This window comes from Humulus lupulus, chromosome 5 (assembly GCF_963169125.1).
Source record: "Humulus lupulus chromosome 5, drHumLupu1.1, whole genome shotgun sequence".
NCBI lineage: Eukaryota > Viridiplantae > Streptophyta > Magnoliopsida > Rosales > Cannabaceae > Humulus > Humulus lupulus.
In genome coordinates this window covers 128,129,530-128,154,519 of record NC_084797.1, presented here as the reverse complement: position 1 = coordinate 128,154,519, position 24,990 = coordinate 128,129,530, and positions in this window count along the sequence as shown.

Here is a 24,990-nt window from a genome sequence, read left to right as displayed (position 1 = left end):
CAGAGGAACGCCAGACGATCCCTCTCATACCATGAAACCTCGCCTCATTGATAATAAGGGTGAAAGTGTAAGTGAAGGGGGTGCTACAAAACACAAAGGAATATGCTCAAAACTTCTAGACACAAGCGCTCAAAATGACCAACTATGGGGTACAAGCAAGGGTATGTATGTGTATTAGCTCATGAGGAGCTTCGACCAAGGCCACCCATCCTGAGTAGTGCTAAATTTAGACCCATTGAACGTAAGAAAGAAAGAAAGTATACCTTGAGTAAGTAAAATCAAGCCCTGTCACGGTCGAAAGAAGGCCAAGGGTCAAAAGCACAGTCACAGTCGAAAGAAGGCCAAGGGTCAAAAGCATAGTCGTGGTAAAAAAAAAGGCCAAAGGTCGAAAGCACCGTCATGGTCAAAAGTACCATCGCGATCAAAGAAATGCAAAGGGTCGAAATTATGTGTCTGCAAAAATAAAAGAGAATGGTGTTTTAGTCTCCAATAACCTATATGGACAATTGCATAAATGAAAGAGATTTAAATAATAAAGAGGAAAGACAACTAAAATGAGTTTGTGAGGAATTGAACCCCTTACCTCTTGGAGGAAGTGAAGACACTAAGACCACCCAGCTGAGAAGAGCATATGTAAATATTATGCTTGAGATGAAGGTCTATTTATAAGAACCACAAACTCATCTTAGCCATTGGATCCACGGCTTAATCAATGGTCAAGAAGGGGGCTTGGCACTTACCTTGGGATCTGCGAAGCACAATGATACGCTCACATTCACTCTCAAAATCTCATAATAGTCCTCAACTCCAAAGTGTGTTTCTCTATAATGCCACAATGAAGAAGCAAGCTAATACCTCCCGGGCATCCCAAAAACATTGCACCTTGAAGTCTACTAGAGAGCCTGAAGACCCTTTCGTAGACTGGGGGGCAGGTGTGAATGCCAAAAATTGGACACGATCCTGAGAGGGCCACAGTCAACACTCGAGAGAAAAGTTGAGGCTTTGCCCTAGTAACCTTGGGCAGGCCAAGCAACCTCGTGTCTCACCCCATGCAAGACCCTGCCTCATGTGAGGCCTTCGCGACACTTCACTGTCTCGCCCAATGTGAGGCCCTTGCGAAGTCGTGATCCCTAGCACACCACACCTCACCTGCCTCGCTAAAGTTCTTACGGTCTCGCGCCAAGGTGTCGCACACCCTTGCGCCTCAGCCAGGTGCCGTGCACCCATGCGCCTCACGAAGCCAACGCCTCACTGAAGGCCCTACGGTCTCGTGCCCAGATGTCGTGAACCCATGCGCCTAGCGAATCCAACGCCTTGCTGAAGTTCCTACGGTCTCGCGCCCAGGTGTCGCACACCCATGTGCCTCACGAAGCCACCGCCTTGCTGAAGGTCTTACAGTCTCATGCCTAGGTGTTGCGTTGCGCCTCGCCCAGGTGTCGTGTGCCCATGCACCTCGCTAAGCCACTGCCTTGCTGAAGGTCCTACAGTTTCACGCCTAGGTGTCGCACACCCTTGTGCCTCGCCTAGGTTTCGCGCACCCATGTGCCTCGCGAAGCCACCGCCTCGGTGAAGGTGCTACGGTCTTGCGCCCAGGTGTCACGGACCCATGCGCCTCGGCCAGGTGTCGCGCACTCATGCGCCTTGCAAAGCCAAATCATCGCTTAAGGTCGTACGGTCTTGCGCCCAGGTATCACACACCCATGCACCTCGCGCAGCCAATGCCTCGCTAAAGGTCCTATGGTCTCGCACCCAGGTGCCATGTGCCCCTGCACCTCGTGAAGCACCATCACGCCCCATGTCTGCGCCACGGCCCCGTGCATACTTCAGGATGCACCTCGCACCCTACACCTTGGGATCATGTCTCCCATGATGACCCATTAAGTCTCCAACACTTAAAGTTTAAGAGAGTATGATGCCTTATGAGTATAAGAAAACCCATGAATGACTCAAAATAGATCATATGGATATGAAGTACGTACGGGGGTATGGCCCTAAAGGCCTCAGGTGTCTGACCCTAAACACCACACTAGACAAGTAAGGGTCGTACGAATAGGGTACCTGATGTGGTCCTTCCCAGCCAACCTCTGACATTCGTACTAAACAGATGGTGGAGGTATAGCTAGGTACTAAAGTGGAGGTGCTCCCATAGACCCTGAGCATGCACTAGAGCCTACCATCATGTTCATGGCACTACTACTATCTATAGATTGCATATGTAGAGTCGTGTCCTCCGTGACCACTGTGTACAATGAGCCAATAGTGCTTTATAATAAATATGACCTCCCTTCAGCTGAGAAGAGGGAGGGAATTTTTTTGGAGAGAACGTTGGAGAGTATTTTGTAACCACACATTGATAATGGGAATAGACACTACACATTCCCTCTATTTTTCATTTTGAAATTTAAGAATTTACATTTTTGTGTTCTGGAAATCATAAGAAAGTTCGCTTAAAGTTCATTTGATTTGAATCTACTTCTTTTATAACTCACAAAGTTCTTAATCTAACTTAGTTGATGACTCTTAGCATCAACAGTTTATGTTGTAGTCGCTTGGGAAATATAGTTGCTTAAATAGCAAATAAGCAAAGCCCAAGATTTTATTATTATCGTAGATTTTAGTTATGATTTAACCTACCTCGAATAGTTGCAAGAGGACCTAGATAGTTTATCATATACTATATTATGTTTAAACCTACCTCGAATAGTACCAAAAGGACCTAGATGGTTTCTATCACATACTACAGCAATGAGTTAATGGCCATTAATATTGTAGTCCTATGTTTTTATGATTTACGTTTTTACGTCATATGTTATATGATTTATGTTTTTTAGAGTTATGATTTATGACATGTTTTAGTATATATTCCTTGCTAGGCATTAGGCTCATTCCTTTTTATTTTAGATAGTGCAGGAAAATAAGCTTGGAATGTGGGATGGATTCATGGCAGCTTTGGCATGTGTATTGGGCGAGAACTGAATGAATGGACTAATGGAAATATCAATGATGAAGTTTATATTTTGGTCTTTCTAATTTATGTATTTATTTTTTCGCATTTAGTATTCGAACAATTAAATAAATGTTTTTTTTCTTTACGATTTTATGTAATAACAATGGGATCCCTTATTTTGGATTTTTATAATAAAGTTTATTATCCTATGTATGTATTCCAAAATAGTAGTTAAGCTTAATAGATTTAATGGTCCGAGTTCTTAGAATTAGTCGTGGCATTACACATGGTCCCCACATCACCTTTGAGTAAATCATCTAAAATGTCTCAATTAATTGATTTAATTATCAATTAGGACTTTTAAAATTGACTAGCTCAATTTTGGAAAATTTACGAAGATATGAGATTTAGAGAATAAAAGAGAATCTTTAAGTAAGTTTATTAATATTGATACATTGGTGTCAATATATATAAATAATATTAAATCAAGTTTCAAATTATATCAACAACAATTTGTAGTTACTTTCACAAGTAATAAAATCCTATTTCATTAAATGGATGTGAATTGTGGGGTGGATGTATGAAAAATGGGCTACACCTATTGCAACTAAACGAACCCTATGTTCTAAATAATGAGTTATTTAAGATAGCTAAATCTAGGATCATTAAACGACAAAAGGTCAATAACGTTAGAAATGACGTGCCTTTGGTATTTTCGCTTTGGTCATATTTTCTATGATAGGCTTCAAAGACTAACAAAGGATGGGCCTTTGAGGCAACTCACCTAGGGTGACCTACCTGTTTGTGAATCTAGTCTCGAGGGCAGAATGAAAAAACGTCCATTCTCTGTGATAGGAGAAAGGGCCAAAGAACCACTAGGGCTAGTATGTTCAAATGTCTAGGGACTTATGAATGTTCAAGTGAGGGGTAATTATGAGTATTTCGTCACCTTCATCAGCGATGACTCTAGAGACTCATGTAAGTACATAAAGCATAGGACTTCTGTGAATTTGTTAAGAAGTTCAAAGAATTCATTTCTATGGCTTTAAAACCATATTAGGTAAAACGTTAAAGATCTTGCAATCTAATCAGGGTGGAGGATATTTGGATAATCGAAACCAAGATCATTTAATTGAACTTGGAGAATTGTCTAAAGCGACTGTGGCAAGGACTTTGCAACAAAATAGTGTTGTTGAGTGGTGTGAATTGCACAGTATGAAAATGTGTATTCTGTGATAAGCTATTCAACTCTACAAACTTCTCACCCAAATATTTTATGGAGACATACTACCTAGACCGCATGTGACATTTTTTAAATGTTGTGCTATCTCAAAAGCTGTCTCCAAGACACCAATAGAATTATGAAATGGTCGTGAACCTGATTTACGTCATTATGGAATTTGGGGTGTCCTGTTTATGTCCTGAGGAAAAAGGTATGAAAGCTAGAACAACGAACTGAGGTTTTCTTGTTTGATGACTATTCTAAAGGTACTGAGGGTGGTCTGTTTTATAGTCCAATAGACAAGAAAGTGTTTTGCTCTACAAATGCTACTTTTCTGGATAACGACTACATAATGAATTTCAAGTATCGTAGCAAAATAGTATTAGATGGAAAAATGATAAACTATTGTTCCATCCTCACCGACGAAGTCAATGAAAACAAGGTAGATTTAGAAACCACTAATCCAAGTCAGAAAGTTACGATGCCTCGTCATAGTGGGAGGGTTCTCGGAACCCGGTACCTATGATATGGATAGTGAAACCCACAAGTTGGTTGGGGACACAAGTAACAATGATCCATTGGCTTTTGAATAGGCAATGGGTAGGTCTAAAAGGGATCTTTGAATCGAAGCCAAGTACCAGGAAATAGAGTCTAAGTAGTCTTAATTTGTTTGAGATCTTGTAGATGTACCATTGGACTTTAGGCCCATTGGGTACAAGTGGATCTATAAGAAGAAGAAAGGAGTTGATGGAAAGGTTTAGACATTTAAGAATCGACTCATGGCAGAGAGAGAAAGTTGACTTAGAGAAAACTTTTTCTCCGATAGCCATGTTAAAATTCATTTAGTATACTCTTATCCATAGCCACGACTCTTGATTAAGAGATAAGAAAAATGGACATCAAATAAGCATTTTTAATGGCTATCTTGATGAGACCATTTACATGGAACAATCAAAAGGATTTAAAGTAGTAGGACAAGAAAGTTGGCAAGCTGATTAGGTCAATCTATGGACTTAAACATGCTTCGCGCTTTTGGAATTAAGGTTAAATGTAAACATTAAGACCTAAGGTTTTAAACAAAATGTAGTTGACCCTTGTGTTTCACAACTTACGGAAAATGACATTGTGGTGTTCTTAATCATTTATGTAGACGATATCTTATTCACTAGAAACAATGTCAAGAAATTATCAAACATAAATAATTGGCTGGAAAAGAACTTCCATATTTCATTGTAGCAAGTTGTGTTCTTGGTATCCAGAACATCAGGGATAGAAATAATTGAATTTTGGTTCTAACTCAAGCGACCTACTTTGGTGAGGTGCTTGGTCGTTAATCTGTAACAAATTCCGAGAAAGGATGTTTAACATCTTGACATAGAGTTTATTTTTCTAAGCAGCAATCTCCATAGACTACTCAAGAGAAAGAAAAGATGTAACAAATTCCTTATGCATTTTCAATTAGAAGTCTAATGCATAATATGTTGTGACTAAAGATCTGCTATACAGTGGGAGAGGTGAGCAAGTGTCAGTAAAACTTTGGAAATGAACAATAGAGGGGGTCGGTATCTTTGATGGACTAGAGACTATATGTTAGTCTTTTCAAGTGGATCTTTGAACCTGTTAGACTACACAGATTCAGATTTTAGATTGATGTTGATGAGGAAGTCTAATTCTGAAAAAGGTGTTTACTCTTGGGGTTGGAGCTATAATTTGGAGAAGTGATAGGTTGTCTGCCATCTCAATAGATGTGAATTGGATAAGCGTTAGGCTATCTGCCATTTCAGAATCCACCTTAGAAGTTGAGTACATAGTTGCGTCCATGACGACTAAGGAAATAGTCTGGCTAAAGAAGTTCTATACGGATCTCGGTGTTATTCCTGAAATGGATAAACCACTCATTTTGTCTAGTGACAGTAATGAAGCAATAGAAAATTCGAAAGGACCTCAAAGCTACAAAAGAGCAAAGCATATAGAGAGAAAGCAGCACATTATCGAGGATGTGTGGCAAAGGCGTGATGTGAAGGTGATGAAGATAGTATTGGAAGTCAATCTTTCATATCCCTTTACAAAGATATAAGTAGAGAGCATAATTGTCAAGCATGTAGAATGCATGGTTTTGAGAAACATGTCCCATTTGTTTTAATAGAGCAAGTTAAAATCATTTAGTTTGACAACTGTGCTGCTTGCTTGTTTTATTACATGATTATCGAAATAATACAAACATTTATAAAATCTCGAACATATGGATAGTTACAATTATTGTGACTAGATCACAGTGGATTATAGTTGTAATTATATGTTCAAAAGAACATGTCCTATGATTAGATCAGTGCATTGAATTTTCATCGATTAGGCAATCTACGATACGATCTACTTACACATACGGGTGTGATGTCTTGTCCAATGCATTGACCAAGTAGATAAGATCAGATATCTTTGGTTCCATCGAACTAGGACTGATATTAATTATTGATTGATAAATAAGTATTTTTGCTATCGAATCTAATCAATGTCACAACGTTGACCATAGGTTAAGTCGATAATAATTCTGAGTGATAATATTATGCTAATTATATTATTTAATTCTTTTGACTTGTTCGTTACCAGCTTACGCTACGGTCTAGCCCATACTTACATCTTGGAGATTTAGTAGTGTAATTGAGTGGGAGTATTATTCATAGATATAAAATCTATAACTTCTATATGAGAAGTGAAAACATGATTTCCTTAATTGCTTTGTTCAAAAGGTTAAATGATTGAGATCTCATTTCTGTGATTAAGTTCACGGAATTAAATTTATATGGAACGTAGTGGGAGTTAAGGATAAAATACTGATGAGGGGTAAAACGGTAATTTGCACCCAGCTCGTTAGTAAGTCATCAATAGAGGATTGACTGATTGTAATGGTTATAACAATTGATATCATATTTATGGTTTGGAAAATACGTTCTATGAATTCAAGAGTTCAATTTCGAGTTTATAGTGGAGTCGTGAGGAATTAATAAGGTAGTGAAATTATTCGTAAATAAATTCACGGTAACTTGTTGGAACTTGATTTCATGGATTTATGGTCCCCGCATCACCTTTGAGTAAATCATATAGAATGTCTCAATTAATTGACTTAATTATTAATTAGGATTTTAAAAGTTGACTAGGTCAATTTTGGAAAATATACAGAGATATGAGATTTAAAGGATAAAAGAGAATCTTTGGGTAAATTTATTAATATTGATAAATTAGTGTCAATATAAATAAATAATATTAAATCAAGTTTCAAATTATAATTAGTTAATTTGAAAAGGATTTAATTAATTAATTGAAAATAAATAAATAAAAGGTTTTAAATTTAGGCCCTATTAGGATTTAAATTCAAAACAAAGAAATTGGGCCCAAGTTCATTTGTGGGAGCCCAAGGCTTTTATCTTTTTTTTTATTATTTTAAATTTAAATAAAGCCCATTAAGTTGTCTATATAAGGAATATGATGTCTAGGGTTTTCATAAGGAAGTCAGTCTCAATTGATTCATTGGGCAAGTGAAAACCTAGATAGTCTAACTCTTTCTTGGTCACTCTATCTCCTTCTTCTCTTCTAGATTTCTATCTCATGTATTGAGAACCAACCCACACCAGTTCTAGTTTGATCAAAGGCTTGGTGAGGAAGACTATGCTACTGATCTAGTTCAATCTCTTGACAATACTCTGCTACATAAAGGAATCAAGGGTTAGAGAGATTGAAGGAATGAGTTGTTCCAAATTCGCTGTGTAATGTATGTTTTTACTTTACTATGTATTTATATCAATTTCATAGGAGCATGTTCTAGGAATTTACATGTTTAATTGATAATATCTAAATTATATGAAAATACATTAATATCCTGCAATAAGTAATTCCTACAGCCCCAAGATGGTGTTATATGCCGAAGAGCAATCCACTATTATGAATGTGAAGTACTTAAAGGCCTGACGAGGCACTTCTCCAAGTGTCATGGGCAACTTTTTTTGGCCATTAGTATGAGACCTTCCCCCGAGAACCCATATCGAGTATAAGTGCACAGGGATAGGTCGCTTATGGCCAACCCGGTCATCTCTTAGGCTAACTTGAACAGGATGTTCACTGAACTCCCGTTGTTCAGAAGGATCTGAGCAACCATCTTATTAGAAACCTGGCTCTTGATCACCAAAGGATCATGGTGTGGAATGTGCACTCTCCAAGCATCATCCTCGGAGAATATGATTACTTTTTCGGTCATCCTTGGCATCTGGGCTTGAAATTAAGCTAATTCCAACACTTCATCATCATGGTTTATGGCCCGCACATGCCTATTTTGCGAGCCTCGGAGGTTCCCCCCAAGTGGGCTCCTCTAGAGATGGTCCCCACTTGCCCATTCACTGGGGGAAGTCCGTGGACTATCTGATGCTGCGACGATGTGGGCACTGTACCCGGAGCATGGGGGCTGTGAGTTGTGTGGGTGTTACTGTGGCCGGGGCTTGAGCCTGGCGTTCTCCATCCCGAGCATACTGGTGAGAGGTGTCTCAATTTGATGAGGAATTCGATCTCATCATTGAATTGGCGACACTCATTTATGCGGTGCCCCACATCGTTATGAAAACAACAAAACTTGTTGGGATTTCGCCTTTCCCTGTTTCTTTGAATGGGTTGTGGCTTCAAGTAATGAGCGTGTTGTTCTATATCCACAAATATGTTTTCCCAAGAGTCCACTAGGTCAATATACTCAGAGTACTGCGAAACGTACTTCTCATCGCGAACAGTTCCTTGTCTTGTCAACACTGTCCCATTTTCCCTTGTGCTTTCTACCTTTGCCTTTACCCCCGCATCTACTGCTGTTGAGGGTTCGGTTGAGTGTGGTGCACTGGGATGGAGCAACAACCCCAACACTGAACATAGGCTGATAAGTATTGTATCTAGTGGGCGCTGTTCCATATCCCTTTGGGGCTGCAGTGAAACCAGCGGGTGGCACGATGCTAAAGCTAGCTGGCTGGGCAATTGGACTGTACTAGGCTCCTACCATACTTGGTTGGATAGGAGCGTAGGGTGGATAATGGGTCCCCAAAGCCATGGGGCCTTCCATTGTCAATGCGGGGAAGGTGATGGGCCCCCCAAATGCTCCGATCTGGGCGTCTTCCCAGCTTATATATTCTTGTGCCCGACGGATGAAGTCGTCGAGATTTCGGCATGCTCTCCATTGGAGGTCAACCCACAACTGCGACCCCGCACAGATGTTGGCCGGTAAGGCCATTAGTTACTGGCTATTGTCGACCCTCTTGGTCCTCACAACTTCTCATTGAAGCTCTTGATGTAAGCTTTGATGGTCTCGAATGGTCCCTGCTTTATGTTGGCTAAAGCGTTGACCTCAAAGCTCAACTTCCGAGCAGCTATGAATTCTATTCGGAAGGAATATTACAGCTGGTGTGAATAATGAATAGATCCTGGCCTATGCTTCTTGAACCATTCATCTACTAGTCATGTCAAGGTTATCTAGAACACATGAAACTTGTAGTCTTTGGAGACGTGATGCATCGACATCAACCTGTTGAACTTTGAAAGGCGGTCGGTGGGATATGTACTGCCATCATAGGACGTGATGGCAGGCATCTTAAAGCCTCACGGTAAATGGGCTTCTACAATGTGAGGAGCACATGGCTCCCTGTCCTCGTCCTCTGAGTTGGAGTCATGGCCATGACGTCGGGACATTCTGAGCATTATCCTCTCTAAGCTCTCTAATTCAGCGCAGAGGGGGTCACGGTTGTGGTTGGCACTTTGTGCCGGGTTACTCTTCTTCTGAGCGTTGAGGCTATCCCGGAGGTCTGACTGGTCCTTCCTCCCGAGTTTGCGCATGAAAGGCTTGTTACACCTACGAGTGTTCACGCCTTTTTCCAGGTCAGTTTGGCCTCAGAATGCACCACTGCCCTCAAGGTATGCTACTTCCATTTCTCCATTGGACTCAACGTTTTCATTGTTAACTAAGATGTTGATGTCGCGTTATCGGAGAATGTAGATGTTTCGCTTGTTGGCTCCTTGGCCATTGTTCCTGTGGTGATGGCAAGGTGTTGGGGGGACACCACCTCCAAGCCTCGCGCGATCCATATTGGCACGCCTGGGCGGAACGCCCTGTGCTCCACGAGCGCTGACGGCCTAGTACTATCCTATGGCACCTAGGCCTTTACCCTTACCAACTGGCCTCGGGGCCTGGTTGTCTTCGGGGTTCTGATGAGCCTTCTTTTGCTTGGGAGCATAAGTTTTTCGTCGATCTTACCCTGGCCACGATCCTATGGGATAGGTGGGGCTCCAAGTACGGCTGGTTGCATGGGTGGCACACCAGCTGGCGGATCTTGCTCCATATCAGTTGGGTGTCTTAGAGGCACACCGGCGTGATCAACAAGTGGCACTCCAGCTTGGTGCATTGGTGGCACACAAGCTAACTGCCTAGATGGTACTTCGCCAGGGGGGTCCACTCGCAGCCCTTGGTCCGCCAAAGTAGCCCTCATGGCATTAACCATTTTCTGTAGGGCGGCGATATTACCCTCCTGGGTCTTGAGTTTCTACTGCTGAGTGGCCACCTTGTCGAGGAGCGCCACCACCTCTGGTGTCTCCTCCACGTCCATGGGCTGAGGGTATTCCTCCTCATAATACTCGTCATCCATGTTGTCGTATTTGAAATTTTCGTCATAGTCTTCCCCCATCTCAGGGAGGTCCTGGAGTGGTGGAAGGTTGGTTTCTCCTCTCTCAACTTTGACGAGAGGAGCTGCCTCATCTGCTGCATTCTTTGAGTGGTCACTATGGCTATGTTCTTCAAGATTTCTTCGGCCTCTCAACGAAAGAACCAAAATGTTGACTACCTTTTTCGTTGTCAACCTAATATGAGAATATCAATAAAATAATATAGAAGAACACAAGGGTTTTACATGGTTCAGGCTATAAAATAGCCCTAGTCCACGAGTCTCTGGTATTTAGTGAGCTTGAAACTTGGTTGAGCAAGCTTAAATTGTGGTTCTCAGGCAGCGTATATATTAGACTGAGTTACAGATTTTATCTCTCTAAAAATCCAAACCCTTTACAAGGAGACACCCCATCCCTATTTATAGGGGCTGGGGTCATTAATGTTAATCATCTATCATTATTATAAAATTCACCCATTCTGGGGTATTAATGTTTAATCAATACAAAAAAGGTTGTACTAAATAAAGACTACGACCCAGGCGGATTGTACGGGGCCCATTTGTAGAAAGTTGCATACCAACTTTATGGGGAACATGTCTCTGACTGTCAGGGTGCGGCGCACGTTCACCCATGTCAGGCAGCGTTATGGGAAATGTCGATTGTCGAGGGTATGAACTAGACACCACTAATCGAGGGTCACCAAAAGTTGTTAGATAATCTTCTGGTGGCCCATACCTTCAGTGACTAACACCTTGCAGCTAACCTAGGTCCTAGGAACAAAATCCTAAACCTAGAGATGGGCGAGTGAAGAGAGCTTCTCGGGACGTGGCCTCACATTGAGACATCCTCGCCCTGAGGATAGACCTCGGGGCATGGCCTCACTTGGAGACATCCACGTCTTGGCCAGTTTGGGTTTCATGGAAGAGTTCACCCACCGAGAACCTCATGACTTTTCTTGTCATTAATTACTCGTAATTGCCACGTGTCTGATGGTGAAAACACGGACAACAGATATAATTATAAAATAGCACGTTTCTACAATTAATGTGATCTAAATAACTACCCATTACATTCATCTAACTTTACTAAAATACTTTTTAATTAAAGTTGGTTATCTTAAAGGCCTATTGTAACGACCCGGATTTTCAAGACTCAATAATCCGGAAATATAAATGTTTTCATTTAACAAAATGTCTCAAAAACCCGTATAAAAAAAAACTTTTTAAAAAGTTGTATGGCCATACTTAACATTTAGTTACAAACATATTTTATAAAGAGTAGAGTGAGCCTTGTTTAGGAAAATTACACAACATTTCCAAAAATAAAACGGCTTCCCAAAAGGTCCGTCCACATGTACATTTGCAAGGAAGACTCCAGCGCTCACTGCTCTGCCTTGCCCTTGCACTTACCTACAACATGAAACAACTAGGTAAGCGAAAACGCTTAGTAAGATCAACTTTCAAACAAAGCAGATAGAGAAATAGGGATCCGGACCCATCCGGACCCTACACAATCAATTTCAAGAACGCTAAAGCGTCCTGGCAAACTTATGGTCATGCCTGATAACCAAGGATAAATTAATTAGTAACTAGATAAAAATCCTGCACTCAGAAAAATCCCAGAACAAGCAGATATATTATATCACAACTATATCTTATCAACAATTATATCCCTGCACTCAGAAAATCCCAGAGCAAGCAGATATATTATATCACAACTATATCTTATCAACAATTATATCCCTGCACTCAGAAAATCCCAGAGCAAGCAGATATATTATACCACCATATAATTCGAGACCAACGCTCCACAATTTCCAACAATTCAGGCGTAACGCGCCCTCCAACATAATTGCTAATCTGTAAAAGAGAACCGAGTCTCCACACTAAGATCTAGCCAATAAATATCCTCAACAATGGTAACTATCGTGTTACCTAGGGCATCGCGACTTATCCAAGAGTGTAATCCAATTTACACGGTTTTACGGAGACTTCTATGTTAATCAGTGGTGCTGGTGAGCAGCTTCCCCTAGGGTGTTCAACCTCACTCAATCTTGGCAACCCCTAGTATCTCTAGGCACTCTCACGGAATGGCCAATATTCACAGCTGCTATCCGGGAATAACTTATCAGAGCACTTGCTCGGATTCTAACCGTCCAATGATTAAGTAAGCATGAGGGCCCCTAGGTCCCATTTATCTTGGCGCCCCTAGGTTTAACCAGCTTATCCTCATCTCATGGCCACTCGTCGCGGTAATGAACCGGACATAAATAAAATCAAGCAGTGTGACGGGGATCAACCGTCTAGGATATGACGGACTTCTACCGTTCATATTTTCTAAATCAGCACTCACTAGACTAACGTCTCTAAGCAACTTTCTATGACAGCCTATATATATGCATGTATCCCTATACTAACATACAAGACAATAATCATTTCATGTTGCAGCCATACAATATAAGTTGACTTACCTGGAGTCCTTAGCGCTCAGCAGGTTTTCACCCTCCAACGTTCAGTCCAGTTACGCTTAGCCAATACTGTAGTTATCCATACAGTATACTCGGATTAATTATGGCACTCATAATTCATTATTATTATTTTGGGCAGTTTGGTCATTTTAATAAAAGTCATTTGTAAGGATTTACAGTCCTTATTTGGTTTTAAACCTATTAAGGGAAGTTATACAAAATATTCGAGACTAAACCCTAAGTCTCGAGGAGACCTATCCTAAGGTCTCGATACCTAGGCTCGGGTATCACAATGGTATTTCCCCACAACCCGCTAAAAATCTTACTCTTTCAAGGTATCGCTATTAACCCGCACTTTCGACTAGTCGGTTAAAATATGTAATATTTTAGCCGGTATTATATCCAGAAAATACAAATAAATTCCTTAATTATTTTTAAAGAAAATAAACTCTTTAAATTTTCCTTTTTGTTTTCTTAAGGTTTTTAATATCTAAAAACCGATTTAAGAAAATTGCCTAATTTGTCTTAATTAGGAAAACCGTTATAAATTTCTCATCTTGACTAATTAATTTTCCAAAAGCAATTAATCAATTTTACTTACTAGAAAAATAATTCATTTAATTATTTTCTCAAAATATAGGGTTTTAAACCCTCTTTTAATTTATTAACTATTAATAAATTAAATCTCTTATTTTTAAAAAGAATAAAAACTCCTTAATAAAAATAATTCATTTAAACTCAAAGGGGTAATTTTAGTGAAAATATGATTTCAAGACTTACCAATTTATATCTTGAAATAAGCAAAATTTTACTTTTGACCTTATGTTCCAAAATCTCATTTTTACACTAAGTGCGAAAAACCTATTTTTCACATTTTTAACTACATACTTCGTTAGTTCATAACTTGAAATTTACTTATCCAATTGTTACCAAAATTTTCCAATTCCATTTTTGTTATGCCATTTAGGCCTTTGTAAAATCTTAGGTCAAAATGAGCATTTTTGGTTGGTGAAATCATTTTCCAACAATGAGGTAAAAATGACCTTATTTTAAAGTCCTTATTTTTTCCAAACTTTGACAGTTAATAACTTTCAAACCGTTTAATATTTTCTTACCAAATTTTACAGTGGAATAAAAGGTTATACCAGTAATATGTCCACAAAATTTTAGAAAAAACTGGGTTCATTTTCCCTATACAGTGGCTGTCCAAACTTGGTTCCGAAAATAAGAATACGAAAAAACAGTTTTTTACCTAATCTTTGAAATAGCATAACTTACTCATTTCTAAACATTTTTTAGTGTTTCAAAAGCTCAATTTTATGTACTCAATCTCAACAACATCACAGTAAAATTTAATTTTACAAAAACAATATACAGTGGCTGCTTGACCCCTTGGAAGTCACAGCTCAAAACATGTTTTGTTTTAGGGTATCCTCCAAAACCCTTGGGGGTTTTGGTTCCCATTTTCAAAAATCAATACACATGCATCATAAAAATTATTAAACAACTACCATAACCTTATTACATCACCAACAAGAAACTTTAAGCATTAGATATACAAAATAATGCTTAAAACTAAAAACCCTACAACAAAATCATCAAAAGTAAACTTTTTACCTCTTTGGTGTTCTTGCTTAAGGTTTGGACCTTCCTATTAGCTTTGGCTCCTCCAAAACCTTTCAAAAACCCTAACCAACTTCCCCCAACAACATAGTTAATTAGCTATTTGAAACTCTAAGCTTAAAACTTTACAAAAGCCTAGATTAGTGAAGGTTTACCTTAGGGAAAATACTTCCTAGACCAAGACTTAACCTCCAAGTTTTCCTTGGTGTTCTTGAGGTTGAATATTGAGAGAAAACTTTGAATGGTCTTAAAAATCAGATGAGTGAATGAGAGAGGGTGGTGTGGTCGGTTGGGGAGGGATGGAAGAGTTATATACTATCTAATTTATCTCAAAAACACTCAAGTGTTTTCCTCCCACTTGCCCACTTGACTTGACTTAGTTAAAATGAGATTTATCTTTATTAAGTTGGGTTCACACCACCTAAAACACCACATGGCCGGCCAACCCTTGCTATATATAATCATTTCATATTTTTTTTTTTTTTTTTTTTTTTTAGTAAAGGTTGAAAAAAGGTTTCATAAGAAGAAAAGTCCAAATTGGCTTTTGACACCTTTTTCACTCTTATTAAGTTTTAATCACCAAACTTAACATTAATTAATTAAATTAAATGTCTCTCACATTTAATTTAATTAATCACATAGTAAAATTTAACCTAAGGTCCATTCATGGAATAAAATTCCCCATTTCGGTAAAATTAGGCATTTAACACAAAATGTCCTAAAATTTCCATTTTATTTTAGGTTTATTATTTTTGACCAAACTTTAACTTTTATGAATGTATTTTATGCCCAAAATATAATTGCCATGATTTTTCATTTTATTTTCCGAGATTTTTACCCGATCAGGGTTTTTGTGTCGGTCCAGGACCGAAAGTCTCATCTTCACTTTTAAAATCACAAAATTCATATTTTGGCTAGCAATAACTCATGGAATACTTACAAACAAAATATAATATTATTTAAAATAATATTCTTAACCCGGGAAAAAAATCCCGACCCAAGTCGTTTAAAGGTACCCAAAAACGTAGGACGTTACACCTATAATAACTATTGCCTTTATTATGGTGTGATTTATCAAGTTTTAATTAATTTAAGACTTAGCAGTTTACATGCAATTGATTTCACCAAAACAATTCATATAAACACTTAGGACAATCCTAGATAATCATGTTTCTAAAAGATGCATGATTAATCAAAAGTTTGTAGGGTTTCATGAATGGCATGTAATAGGCTAATACGTGATCATGTTATCAATCAAACATTAATTAACATTTATTTAAATAAATACAATAAATAAATAAAGGGAATTTACTCATTTTGTACCTGTTTTTGTAAAGTATCATTTTGGTACCATCTGTTTTCAATAATGCTCATATGGTACCCTGTATTTTAAAATTATACATATTTGATACCTTAGACTCAGATTTGATAGATAAAATTTTGTCAATATGATCAAACTGTCATCAGTTATATGTAATTAAGTAATTAAATTTAAATTTGGAACTTACATAATTGACAGCAGTTTGATTAAATTGGTAAAATTTTATTAATTAAATTTGAGTTTAGGGTACCAAATATGTACGATTTTAAAATACAGGGTACCCTATGAGCATTATTGAAAACAGAGGGTACCAAAATGATACTTTGCAAAAACACAGGGTACCAAATGATTACCTACCCATAAATAAATAATAAATGATGAACTGAGTATTATTGGGTATTTCTTATTTTACAACACTTGGTAAAATAGAAATATAAATTATAAAATGGGCTTCAGTTTTTTGCAAGACTCCAAAACTTCTTTGCTTCTCATATAGGTCCATCTTCATAATTCATAGGAATCTATTAGGCCCAATAATTAATTAGAAACAAATTTTCTAATTAATTAATTTATTAAAACTAATTTTTAATTAAATAACCATTTTTTCATCTTTTAATTTAGTTGATTTTAAATAATAAAAAGAATCAAATTCAAATAATTTTTTAAACTTAAGATCTTAATCAACTTAAAGATATTTTATTTTTCTAATAAGAATAAAATAAGATAATTACCTTTTAAATTCAAATAATTAAAAATTAATTAAATAAAAGATATTTTGTAAAATTATAGGGATTTGTTGAGCACCAAACTTGGTGCTCAAACTTGGACCGAGACCGCCATGATGAGGCCTCTTCCTCTTGGAGCGTTGCAGCACTAATGATGGCGCTAATGCGCGCAGCTCATGCGTGACTGCCTTTGGGTGCTAGAGTTCTGTGGTGCTAATGCTGGGCACTGGGGCGCTAATGCACTACAGGGAGATTGGGTTGGTGGCTCGTGCCCTTTCTCTTCTTCTCCTCTTGTGTCACCAGAATTTTTACAATAAAATTACTAAAATTCATATGCCTCATATGAATTACACAAGATCTAAGAAAAAATTAAAATTTAATTCCTAACCCAATAGCACCATATACTTAACGATCAATCATTCAGCCATACATTCAAAAAATATATTCATCCATTCAATATACATATCAAACATACATATAAAAATGCAAGAAACCCACACAGCATTTAATATATATACATATGTTGATTGCTCTGGTACTAATTTTTGGTATTAAATAAGAAAATATCAAAATACGCAGCAGAAAGTAGGGATGCACACAGGTCGGATTTTCGAGTTTCAGGTGCATCGGGTTTGGCTTATGCGGGTTTCATGTGGAAAAAAGTCGTACCGAATCCGATCTAAATTTTTTTGGTTTCAGGTTTGGTTGGGTTTCGAGCTGGGCTGGGTCGATTTTGGGATTTGGGCCTGGGTAAAAAAATTTCAAAAATATAATTTTTTGACCCTTTTGTAATTTTTTTTTTTTTTTACTTTTTACATGTTTTTGTTAAAGTTTGTTGTTAGCTTGGTTCTATTGAATTTTTAATTTTTTTTTATAAATTGGGCCTTGTTAAAATTTTGAAAAAAACATAATCATGAAACATAAGTTTATAGAAAATCATAAATTAGAAAAGAAAGGTGATTTTAATGCATTTCAAAAAACAACCTACAAAAGTACTATACTAAAACACTTAAGTTAAGCATAAAATCCAAAGTTCAATCCCTTACCACCTATTATCTATTATCTATTATCTAATGTCCAAAGTCCAAATTACAAATGTAAAAATGTCAAAAGTCCCACAATACAACCATAAACAAACATAAAGTCCATAACTAGTTAGCTACAACCATAATAAAGTCCATAACTCTACAACCATAAACATAAAGTCCATGAAAATACAAATTACAAAGAAAGAGATTACTAGTAAGGATGACCACTCTTTCCTTCCTTCCTTTCAAAATTCAAATGTTCAAATAAAAAAATTATTAAAGAAAAGAAATCAAAGTTAATAAATAACAACACAATAAGTCAAATAAGGCACGAATAATTTCGTACAAGCAATTCTTTCAATTCGTAGATTGTTGTGCAGTTGATGAGGCTGAAGATTCAGCATTGTAGAGGATGAGGCTGGGCTAGCACTAGTAGCATCATCGGTCATCTCTACAAATATTATGTTTATAAAAGATAAATATTAGACTATAAAACATTCACACTTAAAATAAATTACTATGAAATCCAAATAAAATGTAATAGATTACAAAACTCAAGATACTTTGATGCTTGAAGCGTTTTTTCTTCATCCATATAGTCTGATTCTGCTCCAATCTGTAAATCCACACAAATAAATAATTGTCAATTTCTCAATAACTTTTAGGCAGATTTCTAACACAATTAAAATCAAACTCTAAAAAATAAACCCAATATACACACAAACCCCAATAGATAAATTTTAACTCTCAAGAAATGAAAAAACATACATACAATACATACGCAATACATAAACCAACAACAATAGCCAGATTTTATTTTTTACCAAAAAAAATTCTTATTTTGCTAAACTAATAATTATTGTGATTTCTTACTTATAAAACTTATATTATATATATTATTAACAATTAACAAATATATGTACATAATTTCATATAATATATTAAGTATTAATCTAACTTATTATTTATTAAACAATACATTTATCTCATATTTATATATATTATATAACCTACACTAACCGTGAGCGTGAGGGAGGAGTCGGGTCGTCGAGGTCTATGGTTGCCGGTAGCTGTGGGTGGCTGCGACCTACGTTGACGTGGAAGAGCCAGGTAGAGTTGCGGTGAAGATCTGGGTGTGTGGTGTTGTGGTGGAGGTCTGGGCGGAGCTGCGGAGGTCGTGTGGTGTTGGGCGGAGGGTCATGTGGTGGCCTCGCCAGTGGGTCTACGGCGAAGCGAGGAAGGGAGGAAAGGAGGCACACGAGCAGAGTAGATAAAGGGAGAGAAGATAAAGGGTTGGGGGGGTTTGGGGGTACTCTATTTTTTAGGGGTTTTTTTTTGGTTTTAGTCTATGTGATTCAAAATAAATAAAAAAAAGCTGAATTTGTTTTTAATAAATTTCAGATTTTGGGTCTGAACCCGATCCCGTGAGTACCTTAATTCAAAACCCGACTCGTGACTTGTCAGGTTCAGATCGGATTTCACCCGAATTCGGTGAGTTTTGTCAAAAATCAGGTTTTCGGGTTACGGGTTGGGCGAGTGTGCAGGTTTTGTAGGTCACATGTTCACCCCTAGAAAAAAGTATATGGAAATGGATTTTCAAAAAATTATTAATACCAGCAAGGATCATACATATGTAGATATATTAAATAACACATACAAGGAATAGAGATTACCTCTCGTAGCCTATCAAGTGTCCTTGAATCTTTTCGTAAAATCAACGATCTTCCTATCATTATGAAAGCTAACACCTTAGTCTTCGAAGTCGTTCCTCTAAGACAGAAGGACGTATGTTGGCACGTAGGATTCATAGGTTGATTTTAGGCTATCTAGATGCACTAAACACATGAGATCTAGAGAGGTTTGAGAAGAGAGAGGCTATCAAGTGATTACCTCTCGTAGCCTATCAAGTGTCCTTGAATCTTTTCGTAAAATCAACGATCTTCCTATCATTATGAAAGCTAACACCTTAGTCTTCGAAGTCGTTCCTCTAAGACAGAAGGACGTATGTTGGCACGTAGGATTCATAGGTTGATTTTAGGCTATCTAGATGCACTAAACACATGAGATCTAGAGAGGTTTGAGAAGAGAGAGGCTATAGAAACTTCTAGAATTTAAGGTTTTGAAATTCTATCATTTCTTTGTTTTTGAGACAGTATGATAACCTAGAATCAACTGACTTAAAAAACAATAGCATCTTTTCAGGTTTATGAAAATAATTAACTAATTTAATTAATCTTTATTTAATTTAAAAAATAAATAAAATTGACTAGTTACCATTTGATTATTTAATATTAATCATATTTGAAAAATAATAATTAAATATATTTAAATAACAAATTAATTTGAAATTCAAAAATCAAATCCTAGGGATGAGATTGTATGTGGCACCATTCACTGTGGAATACAGTGGGTGGCATGTACCACTATATATGTATCCCTGATTTTCTCATTTGTTTGTTTAATTAATTTTAAGACAAGATATTTATCCCAAATAAATATCAATTAATTCAAAATTAATTTTATCTTAAAATCTATCATTTTTAAATAAATTATCTTATAATAAGATAATAATTAAACACTCCCAAATTTTAATCCAAACATGATTAATATTTGTTTTAACATAAAAAATTTTAAAATAAAAACCATATAGTTAATTAAGTGATTAATTCATAATTAATAAATTTTCCATAATTATGACATAATTATTTCCATGCCCTGAAAAATAAATTCATTTGTAATCTAGTCTTTCTCTCTATAAATCTTTATTGTGACATCCTTGCCCTTAACAGTGTAGGACAGAGGCGACCTGGGGACTATGGACCTATAATACGAAACTCCAATAAACCAAATTATTAATTAAAGTCCTTAATTAAATAATCTTATTTATTAATTCCATGATTACTCCACTATAAATACTTAATTGTACTCTAAGTATTTATAGAATTATATTTACAGAGCTTCCTCTTGTAGTCGATTGATATAATGAATAAATGTAGTTCTATCCTCCATTTATTGGTTCGTTATGTAGACTTTAATCTTTAGATCAATAATATTTATGCAAATCAAAACCTGATTTTACATAAATCATAAAAGGCAAGATCTTGAACAAAATGATTTTCACAACCACATAATTGATCGAGAACATACCTTGATCCATAGCAAGAGCAATTGATTTCCAGTGAATAATTGCTTAGAATTGTATTTCTCCCTCTTGACCCCTTTAGGTTGACAAGCTTTCTTGACAGAGAGGCAAACTAAAAAAATGGATAGAGAGAGAGCCATTCCTATTAGGGTTTTCTTTTCTTTATATACACCTACCATCAATGTGCTAATAGGAAATTACCTTTTATAAACCAATAGGAATTATTCTCTTTATTTTATGAAACCCTTTTTTGTACTTTTCACTTAGGCCACTTAAATACCCACATATCGACTTGTGGGTAAGTCCAACATTCTCCCACTTAGCCCATGTGACATCATGCACCTTAATGGTCTGATAATAAAACATAATGCGCATAGTAAAAGGAATAAATCCATCTTCATATTGGTCACATCATAAAGTCATTATCAAGTAGAAAAACTAATAAGGATCATAGCGGTTGTATATCTATTTATCGACATAGTCCCTTCTATGTATCACAATACTAGCCTTCAACTTAATATGACACATAATAAGGTATTCAATATCGGCTCAACAATAATGTCTTTGTCAGAGACAATATCCTATTTAACTTACACAATGTATTCATGTATACATACCAATCATACGAAACATGATTCATAAATTCAAATCAAAATTAATAAATAAATGAGCATAGAGTGTCAAATATATAATAACATAAAACATAACATAACATAACATCAATAATGGTATCTGATAATGCCCATTCTTTCGACGTGTTCATTAAATGTCTTTGGGGGCAATCCTTTCGTCAACGGATCCGCAACCATAAGATTTGTGCTAATGTGTTTGATTGACACTCTTTGTTTCTGAACTTCTTCTTTAACGGCAAAGTATTTGAATTCTATATGCTTAGCACCTTTCGAATACTTGTTGTTTTTAGAAAAGAAGACTGCTGCAGAATTGCCACCATAAATTTTCACCGGCTTAGCAATATTTTCAACAATTCCAAGTCCTAAAATAAAGTTCCGCAACCATAAACCATAAATGGTGGCCTCAAAGCATGCCACAAACTCAGCCTCCATAGTGTATGCAGCTATGACAGATTGTTTCGCACTCTTCCATGAAATTTCTCCTCCAGCTAATAGGAACAAATAACCCAATATGGATTTTCTGGTATCCACACATCCGACAAAATCTGAATCTGAATATCCAATTAACATAGATGATCAGTTCTCTTATAAGTGAGCATATGATCTTTCGTTCTTTGCAGATTCCTCAACATTTTCTTCGCAGCTTTCCAATGATCTATTCTTGGATTACTTTGATACCTGCCCAACATTCCGACAAGAAAACTGATGTCTGGTCTGGTACAAGTTTAAGCATACATCAAGCTTCCAACAATAGATGCATAAGGAATGTATTCCATTTGACTGCATTCCAATTCATTCTTTGGACATTGATTGAGACTGAATTTGTCTCCTTTCTAAATTGGAACGACACTTGTAGAGCATTTTTCCATTTTGAATGTCTCTAAAACTTTATTAATGTATGCTTTCGGAGAAAATCCCAACAATCCTTGTGATCGATCACATAATATTTCTATTCCAATCACATAGGATGCCTCACCCATATCTTTCATTTCAAAGTTCTTAGAGAGGAATTCCTTGGTTTGATGTAATAAACACAGATCATTAGTAGCAAGCAAAATGTCATCAACATACAGAATCAAAAATATAAACTCACTCCCACTGAGCTTCAGATATATACATCGATCAATGATGTTATCCTTAAATCCAAAAGATGTGATGGTATCATTGAACTTAAGATACCATTGCCGGGAAGCTTGCTTAAGTTCGTATATTGACTTCATAAGTTTACACACCATATGTTCTTTTCGTTTAACCACAAAACCTTCAGGTTGATCAATAAAGACTTCTTCATCTAAATTCCCATTCAAAAAGGCAAATTTTATATCCATTTGATGGAGCTCTATCTCATAATGAGCTACCATTGCCATAATAATTCTTAAGGAGTCTTTCTTTGAGACAAGCGAAAATGTCTCTTTATAGTCAATGCCATTTTTCTAAGTAAAACCTTTGGCAACGAGTCTGGCCCTGTGACGTTCGATATTTCCATTTAAGTCACGTTTGGTCTTAAATACCCATTTACACCTGACTTTTTTACAACCTTCTGACAATTTAACAAGGTCTCAAACTTCATTGTGGTCCATTTATTTTAACTCTTTTTTCATGGCATCTAACCATTTGGCAGAACTATCACTTTCTATGGCTTGTGAAAATGAAATTAGATCATCATCTATTCCTAAGTCAAATTCTTACTCTTGCAAATTCTTACTGTGGTGTTTAATCATTAATTTGTTGTTCTTGCAAATCATTAACATGATCAACATGTACAGGAACAACAACTTGAGAATAAGCTACATGCAACGGAACTTGCACTCTAACTTCTTGAATTTCCACTGTACATGGTTCCAAACTCCCACTAACTTCACCATTCTCAATGAATCTAGCATTTCCAGTTTCAACAATTATTGTACTATGGTTAGGACAATAAAATCGATACCCTTTAGATATTTCTAGATAACCAATGAAGAAAGCACTGATTGTTCTTGAATCCAGTTTCTTTTCTTCTGGATTATAAAATCTTACTTCCGCTGGCAACCCTAAACATGCAGGTGCCTTAAACTGGGTTTCCTTCCTATCCATAGTTCAAAAGGTGTCTTTGGAACTGCCTTGCTAGGAATCATGTTTAACAAATATATATTGATCCTTAAAGTGTGCATCCACAATGATTTGGGTGAAGATGAATTACTTAACATACTTCTAACCATATCCATTAAAGTACGATTGCCCCTTTTTGCAACACCATTTTGTTGTGGTGTTCCTAACATTATGTATTGAGCACATATGCCATGACTTTCTAGGAATTTAGCAAATGGACCGAGGCACTGTCCACTTTCATCATACCTTCCATAATATTCACTGGTTCTTCAAATCTGACAATTTTCACATTTCTATCTAATTGCCTTTCAAATTTATTGATCAACACCTCCAATGTATTATCGATTGAGACTTTTCATGCTATAAAAAGATATATCCATAAGGTGAAAAATCATCAATAAAGGTGATAAAATACTTTTCTCCACCAAGATATGGAACATCAAAAGTCCCACAAATATCAGTGTGTATTATTTCAAGGAGATGTGTGCTTCTTGTGGCTGCTTTCTTAATTGTGTGTTTTGTGTGTTTCCCTTTAATACATTCCACACAATTCCTAGATTAGTAAAATCCAAATTAGGTAGGATTTCATTCTTTACTAATCTTTCAATTCTTTCTTTGGATATATGACCCAAACGTTTATGCCACAAGTAAGCTGATGATTCATTAATTAAACCATGTTTAGTACCAACATTATGATGAAAGGTTAACAAAGTTTCAACAAAAAGGGTATCTAGCTTTAATTTGTACAAAACCATCATAAAGAATACCCGAGCAAATAAAAAGATTTTGTTTAAACAAACTTGTTGACCCTGATTTTAGTCAACTGACATGGAGTCAAAATGCTTGATGTGGACAGATATGTTGGAATGAATATAATGACAAAAACAGTAAAACACACAAGAATTTATAGTGGTTCGGCCCCAAAAACTGGAAATAACCTACGTCCACTTGAGCTATTATTGATATGGGATTCAAAGGAGTGATCAAAGAACTAGGTTTCTATGAGTTTCACCAACCTCTGAAGAATAAACAATATATCGTAATGTATTAGCTCTATTTCTCTCTTAAATCTATACTCTCAAGTAATCAAAAAGCCAAAAGTCCCCTCCTTGAG